This window comes from Rhinoderma darwinii, chromosome 7, assembly GCF_050947455.1.
Source record: "Rhinoderma darwinii isolate aRhiDar2 chromosome 7, aRhiDar2.hap1, whole genome shotgun sequence".
Classification (NCBI taxonomy): domain Eukaryota; kingdom Metazoa; phylum Chordata; class Amphibia; order Anura; family Rhinodermatidae; genus Rhinoderma; species Rhinoderma darwinii.
The window spans coordinates 52,218,658-52,234,937 of NC_134693.1; positions in this window are offsets into that span (position 1 = coordinate 52,218,658).

A 16,280-nucleotide genomic window follows, 5' to 3' on the forward strand; every position below is an offset into this window, starting at 1 on the left:
CAAGTGCTGTATATATGTATTAATCTTGGTTCTGGTACTGTATATATATATGAGCTTCGTTCTGGAGCTGTAATTATATGGGATATATTTATAATAACAAAATTGCAGGGCAGATTAAATTGTTTTCAATTCATTGCATATTTAATGGGAACCTGTCAGGTAGTTTTAACCCCTTGAACCGCCACCATGCGGTAATACATGACCTGACAATATTTCCATACATTCCCTTGTATGTTTCTTTAAGATGCAGCAAAATCCATAAAATGATCTTTTAAAACGGTGCACACTATATGCTATCTACTCAATAAAGGGTCATGGCGCCGTGCCGCTATCCTGAAGAGTCACATAGTCCTGCCTCCAAACCCACCTTTCCGCTTGATTGACGTCCCCCTGGCTGTTAGAAAGCTAGAATTGACCCAGAGTAATGTATAACCCTAGTCTGACCTGTTTTATCAACCACATGACTCCAGTTTTTCAAGTTAATGTTGACCAATGTGGGCTATATGCAATTTAATTAGAAAACAAATAAATGGAAAATTGTAACTAATTTAAATACTGCACATATCTTTTAATTTTGGTTATTATCATTATTATTATAATGAAATGTAAAGGTGGTTTGTTATTTCCCACACTTATACTACCGTATATATCCCACATGCCTGTAGATTAGGGTAAATAAAAATAAAACATAACAAATGTTTTTAATACTTGTATCCGGAGTCATACAGTATGTTTCAAGTTGTGCTTGCTTTGTAGTTCTGATCATAACTGATATGTTTCTTGTTTTTCTCCATGGAGCTTTAATACTTAAAACAAGTGTACAATAATCTCTGCTATGAGTTTTGTCTGTATTCGTAGACCACAGAGAAACAGATATTTGGTCCTACAGTGTATCCACCTACTCAACTACTGAACATCAAAAGCAACCACATCAGGAATCCATCCTGTATCCTCGGAAGTAGTTTCTTTGACGTCTATCTTGGTTTTGGGCTAGAAATGTTAAGTTCTATTTGTCCGAAATGCCATATGTGCAGGATGTAATATGACAATTATGATAATGCTACTGAGAACAATGCTAGTGGCATTGTAGATCTAATACACGAGTAATTACTGGACATAAACTAAATTTGTTCACAATTAATATCAGTATTAATGTCTAATTCAACAAAACAAGGAACAAATGGACATGTTTGGAAGGGGTAGAAATAAAGTAAAAATAAAATGATCTAAAATTCCATATGTTAACAGCAGTACCCTGTAATAAAATTTGATACACCACAAAAAGTACTTTAATAGCATTCACAGGAAGAGTTGGGAGGATTGAATACATATTCCATTGGGTAGGACAAATCATAGCCAGCCTTATGTTTGATGGTGCCCTGTGTAGTACCTTCTATTGATGCCCCCTTATGAAGTACCATATAGTGCCCATCTAATACAATCATACAGCATACAAATAAACATATCATACAGTGCCTGATTACTACCACTATATAATGTTACCATACATAATGTTACCATACAAATATCAACTAGGGAACTTAGCACCATGTATGCGACCAAGAATAAAGGCATTGCCAGAAAAGTGTTTCAGACTGTTTTTGTTAGCTCCTTTCACCCCAGTTGGATCATGGGATTAGTAGTAGAAAATTGTCGGTTTCCAGATACACAGAGAAAAAAGTCAGTCAACCTGCCAACAGAAATGTTTGGCTAATTTCTACTACAGGCACTGAGAATATACTGTGATGTGTAAATCAGACCACCAGTGCAGAACTACAGAAATAGTGATGCCGGCAATTCAAAATGACCATTTATTCGTGGTCAGTTTAAAGTTTTTTGGTGTGTTGGTAAGGCATATCTTTTCTTTACACCTTATATTGAATTACTTGCACACTCATGTCACCTGCACCTCAAAAACCTCACCAGAATCTGCCCTTTTCTTAATGTGGAAAAATTCAAAACTCTTATTGTTACCCTGATTAATTCTTGTCTTGAATACTGTAACTTACTTATAATCGGTCTTTCCTTCCAATACCCTGTGCCAGTCACTACGCTGGTTGCAAATGCACTGTATAATTAAATGTAATCTTACTCTTTAAAAGTACTCTCATCCACAAATCTCTCCACAGTGCTGCATCTCCTTACATCTCCTACCTCATCTCTATCACCCTGTCAGGGATCATTACCATGTATATTGTTTGAAAAATATTATCCTCACACATATGTATATACATTTCAGTTCTTTGTGTAATATACTGATATATAATAAGTTCTTTGTTCATGTCGGACACACCTATGGAAGACACCGCCCCCTGGAATGCAAGAAGAGTGAGTCTGAGAACTTGGAGCTGAGAAGCCGGTGGGGGCTTGGGCACTCCCACATCCCTAGGGAGGAAGCATGTGTCTTTTCCTGTGTTTCTTTGTTCTGAATAAAGTCGGTTCGCTTCCTGCTGGACTGAGGGAAAAGATGTCTACCAACATTTGTCTGTGTGGTGTACTTCTTTCCAGGCATGCCTTCAGCTTTTAATTTACAGAGGTGGTTATTCGGTGTGAAATAACAGGTGAAAGGAAGATACCCTGAAATACGGACCCGACAACCCTACCTATGCTCTACGTTTTGCCAACGACCTAAGATTAACATCCTTCATAATTCGAGCCTCCCACACTCGTCTCCAAGACTTTTGTCGTGCCGTAGCAGTTTCCTTAAATGTGTTATCCCGGACAATCAGATTAATTCACAAAATCCAAAATTTTAAGAGGGCCCTAAAAACACATCCTTTTTAGGCAAGCCCTTCCAATGGCGGATTATCATTGGGCATTTTGGGCGGCCGCCCGGGGCCCAAGGCTCCCGGGGGGCTCATGGCTGCCCAAAGTACATTGTAGTTGTGTCTCATTTTTGCCGCGATTTCCCCGCAAATCGCGTTAAAAACCGCAACGAAACTGCATTGTGTATGTCCTGCAAAATGACCTTTAGACATAAGGTCACTTGACCTTAGCTCTGAAGTTCTCACTACTGTTTAGAGACCTGCTGGTCACATGACCGCAGCTCCATGAGCAGCAGCAAGACTCCACAGAGAAGACTGAGGTGAGCTGCTATGTAAGTATAAGGGGATTGATTTGTTTAAGTGGTCTGTATTTAGGGGGACTGTATTTAGGGGGTCTGTATTTAGGGGGCATGGTTTGGGGACTGTATTTAGGAGGTTTGGTGTCTCTGTATTAGTCTAAGGGGTCTGTATTTAGGGGGTCTGGTCTGGGGTCTGTATCAGTTTAAGGGGTTTAGGATCTGTATATTTAGGGGTCTGTGTTAGTTTAAGGGGTCTGTGGTCTGTATTTCGGGGATCTGTATTAGTTTGAGGTCTGGGGTCTGTATTTAGGGCGTCTGGTCTGGGGTCTGTATTAGTTTATAGGGTCTATTTAGGGGGCCTGTTCTAGGGTCTGTATTAGTTTAGGGGTCTTTATTTAGGTGGTCTGGTCTGGGGTCTGTATTAGTTTATAGAGTCTGTTTAGGGGGCCTGTTCTAGGGTCTATTAGTTTAGGGGGTCTTTATTTAGGGGTCTGTATTTAGAGGTCTGGTCTGGGGTCTGTATTAGAATAGGGGGTCTGGTCTGAGGTCTGTATTACTTAAGGGAGTCAGGTATTTTGGTCATTATTAGTGTAAGGGTTAGGTCTGGGGTCTGTATTTAAGGGGTCTGTATTAGTTTGAGGTCTGGTGTCTGTATTTAGGGGGTCTGGTCTAGGGTCTGTATTTACGGGGTCTGATCTTGGGTCTATATTTAGGGGTCTGGTCTGGGGTCTGTATTAGTTTAGGGGTCTTTATTTAGGGGTCTGTATTAGTTTGGGGTGTCTGGTCTGGGGTCTGTATTAAGGGGGTCAGGTCTGGAGTCTGTATTAAGGGGGTCAGGTCTGGGGTCTATATTAAGGGGTCTGGTCTGTGGTCTGTATTTATTTAGGGTGCTTGTTCTGGGGTCTGCATTTGTTTAGGGGGGGACTGCAATAGTTTAGAAGGTCTGGGGTCTGTATATATTCTAGGATCTAGTCTGGGGTCCAAATTTATTAGTCTGAGTAAAAGGGGTTATCCGGGCACATCGATAGGTCATCAGTATAAAAAACGGTCCGTGCACGGACAACCTGTTTACTGTATGGTCCTGGGCTTTGGTGTCTAAATTTGTGTGTTTCTATAGAGGGTGGAAATGGCCATTACGGTTTGCGTCAGATGGAGAAGAAAAGAAAACGGCTCCCTTCAGAGAAGACATCACCTGTGAGTCACTGGATCTATAGGGGATCTGTCCCCTCTCCTGACATGTCTGTTGCAGGTAATCCCTATATTCTACATATCTCTGTGTATCCAGGACTAATAAACAAATGCGTGTTACCATTCCCCTTATTGGAAGGATGTGTTCCTACACAGTGTGATACTGTCAGCGATGGTTGGAGACCAGGGGAATCGTAACAACCATTTGTCAATGCTCACACAAAAAGGTGGTGTTCACTATAGACATGGCAGAGCGGCGCTGGGGAAGGGGGGCCCAAGTTTGTGGAACAGCCCAGGGCCTATGGTCTACTTAATCCGGCACTGAGCCCATCATATATTATAAAATAACGCTTGTCCTTATATCACTATTATTCCTCAGTACTCATCCCTTTTTTTCAACAATATCCCCCACACTTCTTGCACCCTAATGATGCCTTATATGTACTACCCTATTTTTATAAAAGATGGCTGGACCATTGTACAAAATAAGCACTTTTACCTCTCGTGTCACCCCTATTTCCTCATTGATTGCAAGCTTTTGCTAACAGGGTCCTCTCTCCCCTTGTTTGAACTATTAGTTTGTTACTCTGTAATGTTTGATTTTGTTTGTACATGTTCCCACTGAAATGTAAAGTGCTGTTGAATATGTTCTATAAATAAAGATTATTATTATTACTATTTATTAGAGATGGTGGTGAGAATGTATATAGCACATAAGACATAACTTTTCATCATAAATATAGGTGAAAGAATAACAAGTAAAAAAAATCAAGATAAATCATACAAAAAATAATTGGTCCTTGATAACCAAAGATATCATAAATGAAGGTATTGAGTGGAGCAAAAAAGATACTCACAGGTAAGGGCAAAAAACATTTGAGGCAGGGAAATGGTAGAGCCCCTAACCTAGCCTTATACAAGCTAATTGCACAGGGCACTTGTCCTGAGAGGGATGACTCTGTCCACTAGCCCTAGCTCTGCCTCAGGATTCCCTAACACTGCATCCCAATGTGTTCCCCACTACATTGAGGTTCCTCACGGGACAAAAAAGGGATCATGAAAAATAATCCTTTCAATGAAACAAGCAAATGCATGTAAGGTGGTTAAGATACTAGATACATAGAACATGTACCATCAAACAAAAACAAAAAAAAAATTCAAAAGTATTGACAGCTGGGCCCACAACGGAGCCACTCACTCAGACCATGCTCAGACCATTTAAAAAAATTTTTTTACTGACCCCAGAAAAACACCATAAACCAAATCACGATGTATATAGGTTTTTTCATATTTCACTATTGATTTAAAATGTGGTATGTGAATTCAGCCTTAGAAATCTTTGGGCCTATACAGTATTTCTGTATGCCTTAGATTTAATTAATACAGGGCCATGGGGACTTCTTGTGCCCCCTACAGGCGCCTTGCACAAGGCTTTCCTGTGTGCATGAATCTTTACTGTGTTAAGAGCTCCCACAATGCACTGCTTTGTGGTAATAGGAGTCCAGCAAAATTCAGACTTTATTTCTCTATCTAAGCAGCCAATAAAAGTAAAGAAAAAGTGGCACAAGATAAGTAAAGCAAATGACTTCCAAAGTGACTTAAAATTCATGTATTCTTAAACTGTGAAATATTGTAAAATGTTATAATAGCAGAATTTTCCTAAGAAAAAGTCAAGGAGGATAAAGCTGGCAAAAAAGAAAAACCTTCATTATTATTATTATTATTATTATTATTATTATTATTATTATTATAATAATAATTATTATTATTATTATTATTATCATTATCATTATTATTGCTGTCGTGTGATATGATTTTATATGTCCACTTACCAGTTTACTTTTAATATTTTTGTTCTAGGTAAGAGAAATTAATTTTTTCATTAATAGTAGAGGAAAATTCATTCCGTTACAGCAGGGGTAATAATGGCAAGGACATTTTAAGGGTTAAATTAATATTTTGTCTTCTTTCAAGTGAAGCTTTTATAAGTGGCAGCAGATGCAAGCTGCGCCCATCATGTAGAGACTGTTTTCTTTGTATCAAATGTCTCTGCTACTAAGTCAGCATCATGGCATTACCATCTCTTCTTTTATAGCTCTCACTAATGATGACCACTATGTATTTATTATTTTTTCCATATGAAATTATGAGTGTTTTGGGTCCTGAAAATATTTAGCATCAAATTCCACACAAATCCAAATAAAAGAACAACTATAATTGCAGCCCAGCTTTGGGATGAAGCCCAGAGCAATCCTGGCAGTCCCATGTATATTCTACTGTCTGAAATGTGTTCTGCCAATACAAGTATCAACACAAAACCTCATCCACCCCATCCCTTCCCCATCACACCAGTTTCACCTACTCAGAATGTAATTTTGGCAGTGAGGGTGAGCGAGCCTGATCTTTAGCTGGGTGGAACAATGCAAAAGACAGGTCTAATCAATAGCTGGCAAGGATGCTACATCTGGAAATGTGTTTTAAATCTAAACACAAGGCGGAATTCTTTATGAGAACATCATTGCCATAGGATTATTTACAGATTCTATAATGTTCAGCACAGCCCACAGACCATGTACGTCTTATCTGTCTCAGTAATCTCCCAGCTGGACGACTTAAATAAATATCACTACAAAGAATGACGACAACAATTTATATAGAAGAAGCAAGTGGATGAAAATTATTGGCCCAATTACAATGCTCTTTTGGTTAACTCTAGGAGGTTAACCCCTTCGCGCACCGGGTGTCAGCTGTTTATTACTAACAGCCAGGAACAGTGATCGCGCTGTTCCTGGCCATTTAACTACTCAGTAGCGACCGCGGCATCTAAGCCCCCTCCGACAGCCCTTTGAGCCTGACAGCCCATGGTTGTCACAGCAGCCCGGGGGCCTCATGAAGGCTTACCTTCTTTCTGCCTCTGTTAAGCCCTGCCTCCGGCAGTTCTTAAAGGGTTACTAACAGTTCAACAAACTTCTGACATGTCATAGTGACATGTTAGAAGTTTTGATAGCTGGGGGTCTGAGCACTGAGACCCCCACTGATCGCTAAAACAAAGCGGCAGTTGCGCTCGTGTGAGCGCTGAGCCGCTTAGTTTCTGTTCCGTTTTTCTCGGAAAGCCAATGTAGTGGTGTGCGGGCTCATAGACTTTCTATTTATTCCGTACACCAACTGCTCAGCTTTCCGAAAAAAGCTGAACAGAAAGCAAGCGGCTCAGCGCTCACACAAGCGCTTCTGCTGGTTCGTTTTAGTGATCGATGAGGGTCCGCCAATTCTGCCCCACAAAGAATTTTCTTTCAGTTTCCCAGGACATTATATGGTACTTTAACTAGTGCCAGTAGAACCTACAACTCCTCCTGCAAAAAATAAGCCCTCACACTAATCTATTGACAGAAAAATAAAAAAGTTATGGCTCATGGAAGGCGTGGAGTGAAAAACGAAAACGAAAAAGCAAAAAATGGCTTAGTCCCAAAGGGGTTAAGAAATCCAATAATATGAGTTATAAATATACATTATGAGGCCTACTTCACTCCTAGCTTTTTTAAAGCATTTAAAAAAAAAATCGACATGGTTCCCAAAACCACAAATAATCCTACCACAACTACCAGAAAAAAAGTCACAATCTCACGGTAAAGTCTTGCGAGAGAGCGCTTCCCCCAGAATTTTTCCTTAGGAGGCTTGATGTCTACTCCATTTTCTCCATCAAGCCAAGAACCCCAAAGCTAGTGGCAAAAACACACAACAAGTCTTGTTAGGTTCTTAGATAGCTTTATTACCTGTAACAGTCAACTCCTACAATCTTCCTTGGAAAGTAAAGGTCCTATTAGACTGACCGATATGGGCCGTGAAAACAAGCGACAATCAACGAGGCAGCTCGTTGATCGACGCTTATTTGTATGGGAATGAGCAATCATTACTACGATCCCACGTCCTCATACTTTTCCATCAGGGCAATGATCAGGAACGAGTGTTCATATGAATGCTCGTTTGCCCCATTATTGGCCTGTGTAAAAAGGTCTTAAGACATAACAGAGTATGACCTAATATGTCTTAGGTCTACTATTAAGGTTGCTGTCTCTTGATCTACAGTAGAATATCTATTTATGGACTAGCATTCCTGCAGTTGAGGACCTTATTTCTGGCTCTTTAACTGGTGTGAGAAAATAATTTAAATCAGATAATAATTGAAGTCCTATATTGAGTCTATGTATTGACTGTACAGCCTTTTGCAGAAGAAGCCTATGTTGACCTTCCCTACGCATCGAGGCCCTCGCCACCTGCAGGATAGAGAACCTGGACGTCACCCCCACGTGCATCAAGAACATGTCGTTCTACTGGCTTGTCTCTCCTGTTGTTTATGTCACCTATATGTTTGAGGATCCTTCTCCTAAACTCTGCCAGTGTATCTCAACGTATCTTAAACCACAAACAAATGTAGATAATGTATCAGACACACAGACAAATGTAGACAATTCCTGAAGTTTTTGCAATCAGAGAAATCTCTGGCCACATAGACTCTCTCACTATACGTATCGCTATACCTAGAGTCGGTATGAACAAAAGGAGAGGCCTTGCAGTAACCGCTTCGAAATTCTATTACTCAGCCACATAAGTTTATTGTTGTTGGTGGCTCAAAGTGACTGTGTACAAGTCTTTCACCAATACTCCTCCCTCTTCTATAAGTTATTGCAGGGTATTCGGGTAACATGTCTTTTAAGTCAAAATCAGTCTTAAGTAGGGCCCAGTATTTGGTAATAATGATCCATACACCTGAGGCCTCAGAGTCATGTGCATCCTTTCATCAGTGTTTTTGGTCGACTTAAGATCCTGTAAACAGACCGCTGCGATGGAAACCACTAGCATGGAGAAAAGCCTAGTTCACCTCATCAGTAGGATAGCCTCTAGCCTTAAACCTTCTAGATAACTTGGATTCAGATTGAGAACTCTCAACGGTTGAGCAGTAGTTCCTGCGTAATCACAAGAACTGCCTCTTAGGGATACCTCTCTTCAAGGTAGCGAGATGGAAACTCTCCCAGTGAAGCAGATTATTACTTGCTGTGGGTTTCCTGAAGAGTGTAGTTTGCATACTATTATCCTTCCTGACCTCTGGATATTCGTACATCAAGGAAAGCAATAGATATGTCAATTTTATTTGTTTGGAAGCTCGGCTATTTAAAGAGGTTCTGTCACCACATTATAAGTGCCGTATCTCCTACATAAGGAGATCTGCGCTATAATGTAGATGACAGCAGTGCTTTTTATTTAATAAAACGATCTATTTTCACCACTTTATTAGCGATTTTAGATTTATGCTAATGAGTTGCCTAATGACCAAGTAGGCGTATTTTTACTTTAGACCAAGTGGGCTTTGTACAGAGGAGTGTATGACGCTGACCAATCAGCGTCATGCACTCCTCTCCATTCATTTAGGCAGCGCATAGGGATCCTTTTAGATCGCTATGTGCTGTCTTATACTAACACATTAACAATACTGGTAGTTACAGCAGAGGAAGCGTAATCTCGCGAGATTGCGCAGTAAATGACAGGTTACAGCGAGATTATGGTTTGCTCTGCTGTAACTACCACAAAAACAGTAACGAAGTCTACTGTCTAAACACTTCAGTATTGTTAATGTGTTAGTATAAGACAGCACATAGCGATCTAAAAGGATCCCTATTTTCTGCCTAAATGAATGGAGAGGAGTGCATAACGCTGATTGGTCAGCGTCATACACTCCTCTGTACAACGCCCACTTGGTCTAAAGTAAAAATACGCCCACTTGGGCATTAAGCAACTCATTAGCATAAATCTAAAATCGCTAATAAAGTGGTGAAAACAGATCGTTTTATTAAATTAAAAGCACTGCTGTCATCTACATTATAGCGCCGATCTCCTTATGTAGTGGTGACAGAGCCTCTTTAAAGAAAGTAGGCTTATGACCCTAAAAATGCTGCAGAAAATTTGGGAAAAAGTAAACAATTTTTGGGGCATATGCGGTTATATGAAATTTACGCCAATTTGGGTGGAATGAACGTTTTGTTGTGGGAAACTAGTGAATAGTCCATTGGCTAATGAGGCAGACATTCTATATATTTATCAATTCATTGAACAGGAGAATATTAAGAGGTTTTTTGAGTTGAAGCTGGATTATGGTTTGAATATGTCACTTTTTTTATGCACCAGTATATCATGCATTAAGAAGTTGTAAGTTAGGGAAGATCTGATTTTTTTTACAAGTTACTGGTACTAGGAAAAAAGCAAGCTCGAAAGATTATACCTGTCTAACGAATGCAAGTTTAGTGTTATCGTATGCCAAGTGGCAAGAGGCCTTGGGCGACCTGTCGGAGCCCAAGTGGAGTGATGCTCTTAATATGGTGGTGGAGATGACTAGGAATATGTCATATAGAATATCTGTGTTATTTGTGATACATATGGCATACTGGTCTCCTAAAAAGATGTTTGGGTTTGGGATTTAAGTCGACTCTTGCTGCCAGAGATGTAGGGAGCCCGATGCTGATTTGGTCCATATGATATGGAGATGCCAAAGGCTACATCGGTACTGGCAATTTATATTGGGGAAATTGAACAATCCCACATGACGGTGGGTATGGGGCTACTAACCACTTTTAATGTCAAAGGGGTATGCAGTTGTTGAAACATGATGAGCTAGTATCTTAGGATAATATCTCTTTGTGCTTAAACACAACTTGTTCCTCTTTAATGGCTGATCTTACCGCCAGTTCAGGGGCACAGCTTTGGGGAGCACCTGAGTTCTTACATATGCAAATTTGTTCCTGGGCTGGTGGGAGGAAAGGTTTGTATTCTAAAAGACATCTGATGTGTGGACAACCTCTATTTCATTGTGGTTTACGCTACATAGACAATGTTTTTATCCTATGGACGAGCGCAGAAGATTATTTTCACAAGTTCACAGCACATTTAAATCAGAATAAATTGGGACTATGCTCTACATCAGACATAACTGCAGAATCTATTACATTTCAGGATTTAGCTGTCTCTAAAAAGAGTGATGGTGTGCCAACAACTGCTGTTTTTTTGGAAACCAATAGCTACCAACAATTTAATGAGTTGAGAATGCTACCACTCCTATGCCCTTATGAAGTGAATCCCTAAGGGACAATTTTTAAGACTAATGCACAACTGTTTCTCTGTGACTGAGTACAAGCATAGGACTAAAGAGATAAATGGGAGATTTGGTAATAGCGGTTATCCTATCCTGATTCTAAGAAACTCATATCATCACGCATTTGTCAAAAATAGGGAGGATCTATTGGTGCAATATGTTAAAGTACAGAAAGAGTGGTGAGACTTGTTAGAACTGTTGACAATAAAGCAGGTGTTGTGAGAGACATTATTGGAACATTCTGGGATATTCTCAAAAAGGATGATGATATCTCTGGAGCTTTGACAGACAACCCCTCTATTACATTCAGGAGGGGTCACAACCTTAAAGATTAATTATTACAGAGCCATCTATCTCCACAGTGGAGGAAAAGTATCTGGTTAGAAGAGAGATGGGCTACAGGTACATTTAAATTTGGGAGCATGCCCATATGTATTGAAAAGCATATCTTGCTCACAGGCCATGAACTTATCTATCTTATCACATGTCTGTGCCCAATGAATTACATGGGCAAAGGTGTCCGCCAATTCAGTCGTAGAATTTTAGAACATATAGGGAATATAGAGAACATGTAGGGAATATTTTGTGAAAAAGGATACATCAGTGGCACTGCATGTGAATGAGTACCAAAGGGCGATCAAAATTGCCTACATTTCCAGGGCATTGAAGTGATGAAGCTATCATCCAGGAGTGGGGGTCTGGACAAGAAGCTCTTACAGAAAGAAGCACGATGGATATTTAGACTGATGAACTCAAATGATCTAAATGAAACTTAGTCTTTTGCATCATGATTTAATGAGTATCTTATAGACTAACTTTAAAATTGGTGTATTTCATACACCAACTATAATATTGTATGTTTATACAATTATACAATGATAATGCTTGGGAATAGTACTTGATAAGGAGTGCTTGATTAACTCTGGATGGTATCATCTTGACCCATGACAGGGTTGACATTTCCTGGTGCTGCAATTTCTGCAGGATTCTTTTTCAAATAGAAGTTTATCTACATCTTGTATGAATATTAAAATCATCTATGACTTTATGGTTCATGATTAGTTTAGGCTTGTGTGACCTGGGTGAGAGGATGCAGTAATAATCTATGCATGTTCCACTCAGGCTCTATATGAGTAAAACAGATAATCCAATGACAACTAGCCAGTATAATATAGGCCCATACGGCATATGTATGATTATTTGCAGACTTTAATAAGACATATGTGTGGTTACTAGCATATATGTGTTGGTATATGCAGACGTAAATCCAAGTTGTAATGGCCACATAATAAACGTGACAAATTGGGATATTTCCTCACTGGTGATGACCACTCTCTGCATATGGGTATATGCAGATAAGTGTCATGATATACTATCAATACTGCATAACATACTATAGGGAGGCATGGGGCCATATGATATGATAGATATGACTACATACAATTATTATGCACAATTATAATTAACTGTTATAATTAACTATATACGATAAGTATACACGATTCAGCTATCAGGAAATATCAAGCTCGGTTATGGTATTAAAGTTTTCTCATACTGATCAACATTACTTTTTGTCAGAGATAATGACGTTTGAGACAAGAAGATGGCTTTCACAATGGTATCCAAAGACACCTTGATGCATGGTTTATGGAGGTCCAATCAAAGGCTGCCAGGTTCAGGTGGGAGTTCCCTTTTCCTGGGGTTGACATTGGTCCTAGGCAGGACAAGTGTGCATGACGTTACTGCCTCAAATTGGCAGAGAGCGGGCCAGACTCCCATGTGGAGGCGTGGCCAAGGGCAGGGGCGTAACTAGGAAAGACTGGGCCCCATAGCAAACTTTTGACTGCGGCCCCCCCTCCCCTGGGTGTCACACAACCCCCCCACTTGTAGATAGTGCCTTTTTTACAAACCCCCCTTTTGATAACGCCATACAGCCCCCCTGTAGATAACGCCATACAGCCCCCTTTGTAGATATCTACAGAGGGGGCTGTATGGCGCTATCTACAGAGGGGGCTGTATGGCGTTATCTACGGGGGGGGCTGTAAGGCGTTATCTACGGGGGAGGGGGTTTTATGGCGTTATCTACGGGGGGGGGGCTGTATGGCGTTATCTACGGGGGGACTGTATGGCGTTATCTACGGGGGGACTGTATGGCGTTATCTACGTGGGGACTGTATGGCGTTCCCTACAGGGGGGACTGTATGGCGTTCCCTACAGGGGGGGCTGTATGGCACTATCTACAGGGGGGGCTGTATGGCGCTATCTACAGGGGGGCTGTATGGAGCAATCTACTGGGGGGCTGTATGGCGCTATCTACAGGGGGGCTGTATGGCGCTATCAACAGGGGGAACTGTATGGCGCTATCTACAGGGGGCTGTATGGCGCTATCTACAGGGGGACTGTATGGCGCTATCTACAGGGGGAACTGTATGGCGCTATCTACAGGGGGGCTGTATGGCTTTATATAGAGGGGGACTGTATGGCGTTATCTACGGGGGGGGCTGTATGGCGTTCCCTACAGAGGGGGCTGTATGGCGTTCCCTACAGAGGGGGCTGTCTGGCGTTATCTACAGGGGGGACTGTATGGCGTTACCTACAGGGAGTCTGTATGGCGTTCCCTACAGGGGGGTCTGTAGGGAACGCCATACAGCCCCCCCCTGTAGGGAACGCCATACAGCCCCCCCTGTAGGGAACGCCATACAGCGTCGTCGTACCCCTGTAGGAAACGCCATACAGCGTCGTCCCCCCCTGTAGGGAACGCCATACAGGATCCCCCCCTTTAGGGAACGCCATACAGCGTTGTCCCCCCTGTAGGGAACACCATACAGCGTCCCCCCCTGTAGGGAACGCCATACAGTGTCCCCCCCTGTAGGGAATGCCATACAGCGTCCCCCCTGTAGGGAACGCCATACAGCATCCCCCCCCTGTAGGGAACGCCATACAGCGTCCCCTCCTGTAGGGAACTCCATACAGCGTCTCCCCCTGTAGGGAACGCCATACAGCGTCGTCCCCCTGTAGGGAACGCCATACAGCGTCTCCCCCCCTGTAGGGAACGCCATACAGCGTCCCCCCTCCCAAAAAAATGTGACCTACAGTGTGTCCTAAGAAAAGACATGTATCCACAGGATAGGGGATACATGTGTGATCGCTGGCAGCGATAGGGAAAGTCCCCCGAAGTTCTCCATGACTAACCTCTGACTTCCGGCGTCTGCGCAGCTCTGTAGAAATGAATGGAGCGCTGGTCATGCGCACAAGCGGGACCAGCACTCCATTCATTTTTACGGAGCTGCCGACACAAACCCCGGAAGTCCGAGGTTTGTGATGGAGAACTTCAGGGGACTTTCAGTCCCCCGTTCTCCCTATCGCTGCCAGCGATCACACATGTATCCCCTGTCCTGTGGATAGGGGATACATGTCTTTTGCTTAATGGCAGAGTGGGGAGATACCTCCCTGCTCTGCCGTACTGTTCAGTGGCGTCGCGCTGTAGCAGCCATAGCGGCTGCTAGCGGAGCCTCCGGACATGGTGGGGGCCCGTGCCGTCGGACGACACGGAACCCCTTATGCCGCGGGCCCCGTAGCAGCCGCTACTGCTGCTACGGCGGTAGTTACGCCACTGGCCAAGGGCATAAATGATCGGCCTTCGTGGTCACCACGGAATTACTCTATCATGGGTCAAGCACACATAAGTGCTGAATGTGATTTTCTATATTTTATTTTGTTATGTATCTAAGCGCTCCTGATGAGGCAGGGATAATCTAATTTGCTGAAATGCATAAATACTAAGAAGAAAGGGAACAGAATAAGTCTACAAAGCAGTGTAGTAAAGGGGGAAAAGCCCGTTAGCAAGAGGGAGAGAATTATCTTCTTGCTTTGGTCAGCCCTATTTCCACCAGACTTTTCTTCCACCCCTCCTTCTCTATCATTAGGGCTACAGTAAATGATAAACGGTAATCACTATTAAGATTTGTTTTCAAAGTTTGTAGGTATCGGCCCACATATATTTTAAGTGATATAATAAAAGTTTATGCTACTTCCTTTCTAATTCTACAGTGACATAAGTGTGTGAGACATACTAAACAAAGGAACCGTATTGCAAGAATTTGCAGTGAATAATAATACTCATCCTGTTGAATCCCGTATTAAAGGTACCTTTTTTTGTAATCTAAACACACAACCAGTACCTTTGAGCAGGATGTAAAAAAATGTGGTGTGAACTTAGCCTAATAGATTTTGTTCAAAGTAAAAATCCTGTTCATATTGAGTATTCAGTAGCAGTCTTAAGAATTAAGTAAATAGTACAGGAATGCAGAGTGGGAAACTGATTCCCAGAAGGCTTTGCAAAATGAATGACTGGATTGAGTGGACACAGGCTTCATAAATGGTTCCCCTGTTCGACATACATAGATATTTTTATCTGAAAATGGGCAAATAAACCATGCAGCCAACATCTGAATGAAAATGTTCCAAAGCTTGAGCAATGCTTGAATAGTTAATCCTTATACTTCAGACAAATTCTGCAGGAAATAAGTATTAGTGCACAAAGTGCTTTTTGGTTATATAAAATCAGGATGAGGTTGGTACAAGGAGTTGCAATTGGAGTTTGTCTCACAGTCATGTAAGAAATTAAGGCCAGTATATCAGAAGGTAATATTTTTCTGCAGTTCTCCGAAGCATTCTTGCAGTGATGTCATCTGTGATTTCTTAGTTCTTCAAGACAAAAAAAGACTCATGAGCACAAATCAGAAAGGTTTCATGAGCTTAAATCGACACTTTATTTTTATCTCAACTATAAACATCTAAGGCCTTATTCACATGAACGTGACCATTTTGCGCGCGCAAAAAACGCTGCGTGTTACGGGCGCAAAAGCTCCGTGTGGCATCTGTATATGG